The sequence below is a fragment of the Mirounga angustirostris genome, unplaced genomic scaffold (genome assembly GCF_029215605.1).
Source record: "Mirounga angustirostris isolate CCGP_5_RB_7025 unplaced genomic scaffold, mMirAng1.0.hap1 SCAF_8, whole genome shotgun sequence".
Taxonomy (NCBI): Eukaryota; Metazoa; Chordata; class Mammalia; order Carnivora; family Phocidae; genus Mirounga; species Mirounga angustirostris.
This window is the reverse complement of record NW_026991716.1, coordinates 49779127-49782012: the sequence shown is the minus strand read 5'-3', so window position 1 is coordinate 49782012 and position 2886 is coordinate 49779127. Positions and strand designations below refer to the sequence as shown.

Genomic DNA, 2886 nt, shown 5'->3' with positions numbered 1-2886 from the left:
GGAGAGATAATTCATGACTCTCATTCAGTAATGAGAAGGACTATGTATTAGACAAAGATGCAATAAAGAGGTTATTCTGCCAGAGTAGATGCCACTTTATGTATATTATTTAAATATTTGTTATGAATTTATCCAACAAATATGTATTGACCACCTAGTCTTTTGTACCTCACTAGCCCTCCCCCCATAATTAATTAAATGAAATTTAAAAAGATAAAAACTGCATTTCTTGCCTTCAAGAGTGGTATAGTCCAGTCAGGATATTGTCAAGTAAATGAATGTATATAGCAAAATAATTGTTAATTTTGAGGTTTGTATACAACACTTTGATCTGACAAATGAAATTGCATTTAAGCACAAATTTTAAGAAGAGCTTTAGTCTTTAAAGCTTTTAATCATCTCAGTAACAGAAGGATGAAAGGTTTGTGGCAGATGGATCAGGCATAAGGATACTTCCAGGCAGAGGACTTAGTGAGTGTAGAAATAGAGAAGACTCAATAGGCCTGGTGTGTTCAGAGAACTAGAACAGAGAATTCTTCTTATTAGAGCTCCCAGTTTGAGGCATGAAATGGAAGAAGGTGAAGCTGGGCTTGTAGGTAGAGCACAGATCCCTTAGAGCCCCTCATCCAAGAAGAAAACAGAGATTTTTAATTTCAGCCTGTATCAGAAGTTCCCAAAGTGCAAAATCACAGTTCTATGAAGATATTGATCTTTTCAGTCCTAAGGTGATAGGCTGGGAATCAGCGTCTCCTGAGAACAAGGACTGGTTCCCTAAGGCTACGAGTAACTGTATAGTCTCATGTGGCACATAAATATAATGTTCTTAGTGTTTTGTAATGTGTAAAAAAATTGGGAACTGCTGAGTATGAAGGAGATTCACTGTGAAAATAATGTTGAGCTGAAAGTTATTGGACATTTTCTGTCTCTTGATTGATACATATTTTCCTGTATCATTAAGTAGTGACTATATTTTATATACTACTTATTTTACTTTAAAAAATTTTTTTAAAGATTTATTTATTATTTATTTATTTGTCAGACAGAGACACAGTGAGAAGGGAACACAAGCAGGGGGAGAGGCAGAGGGAGAGGCAGGCTTCCCGCGGAGCCGGGAGCCGGATGCAGGACTCGACCCCAGTACGCTGGGATCATGACCTGAGCAAAGGCAGACGCTTAACCGACTGAGCTACCCAGATGTCCCTATACTACTTACTTTACTTAAATCAATATATGGAAATGTAATGGCTATTCTTTTGGGTGGGATTTATCTTCTTTTCAGCTGTCTCCAAATTTTATCTATTACAATGTCATCACACAAACACAAAGGAGAGATTTTAAAATAAAAAAAAATATAATGCAGATTTTCACTTCTTAAGCAATAGATGTTTCCTTGTACTTCAGTCATTTCTTGTTATCATATTTTCACTATGGTTTTAATTTCAGCTTACAATGTTTTTTTTTAAAAAAAAAAACCTATGTTTTAAATTTTGATGTAATTTTAGAATCACATACAGTTGTAAGAAATAATCTTATAAGAGGGATCTCATGTACACTTCACAATGTTTTCCCTCAATGGTAACATATTGCAAAAACTGTAGTATAATATCATAATCAAGATACTGACATTGTTACAATTCACCAGTATTATTCAGAATTCTCCAGTTTTACTTGCACTCATATGTGTGTGTACATGTATGTGGATTTAGGTCTATTCAATTTTATCACCTGTGCAGGTTCATGTAGCCCCCACCATAGCAAGATACTGAACACCTTTAAGATCCCTTGGGTTGTCCAGTTAGAACCACACTCATTTCCCTCCCACACCTCTGCCTTCCCCAGCCACCACCAATCCTAGTTGGTACCTCTGAGAATCACTAATCTTTCCTCTATTTCTCATATTATGTCATTTCAAAAATGCTATATAAATAAAAATTATATCCTATGTATCCATTTGGGATTGCTTTTCCACTCAGCGTAATTTCCTGCTGATTTGTCCAAGTTTTTGCATGTAGTAAGTTTGTTAATTTCTATTGTGGAGTAGTATTTCATGATATAGATGGACCACAGTTTGTTAAAGCTTCCCCAGGTAAAGAACATCTGTGCTGATCTAGATTTTTGCTATTACAATTAAAGTGCTAAGTGAAAATCCATGTACAAATTACTGTGTGAGTATAACTTTTCATTTCTCTGTAATAAATGCCCGTAGAGTGCAATTTCAGGGCTATATGTTAGTTTCATGTTAGTTTTTAAAGAAACCGCAAAAATGTTTCCAAAGTGACTGTACCATTATAATTCCTACCAGCAACGTATGAATGATCCAGTTTCATGACATCCTCAGCAGTGTTTAGCGTTATCACTATTTTTAAGTATAGCTATTCTGATAGGTGCTTAGTTATATCTCATTATTTTTTGTTGTGGTTCAGTTTGGGTTTTGGTTTTTTGCTTGTTTGTTTGTGAGGAATTAAGGGCTTGAAGCTGGAATGGCCCTCAATTGGGTAAGTTACTTTGCTTATTGGATCCTCAATTTTTCCATCTGTAAGCATTAGAAAAAGAAGACAAAATATAGAACATTTCACAAATTTGTGTATCTTCCTTGTGCAGAAGCCATGCTAATCTCCTCTGTATCATTCCAATTTTACTATATATGCTGCCAAAGCAAGAACTTTCATTGTAGTTTAAATTTGCATTTCCCTAACAGCTAATGATGTGGAATAACTTTTCATTTGTTTATACAACATCTGTATATCCTCTTAGGTGAAATGTTGTTCATCTCTTTTGCTTCTTTTCTAATTGGATTGTCTCTGTTTGTCTTCTTTGATTTCTTTCAATGGCTTTTTGTAGTAAGTTTCTGTGTATAGATCCTAAACAATGTTTTATTTTATTTTA

The 2886-nt window shown here is 34.7% G+C and overlaps 1 non-coding gene across 1 annotated transcript; it reads right to left on the bottom strand.

Moving 5' to 3' along the window:
• Positions 1-2556: 2556 nt before the first annotated feature.
• LOC123838017 (U6 spliceosomal RNA) lies at positions 2557-2659 on the bottom strand. Its single transcript, XR_006789360.1, has one exon. It is a non-coding gene; the product is annotated as a U6 spliceosomal RNA (small nuclear RNA).
• Positions 2660-2886: the final 227 nt, after the last annotated feature.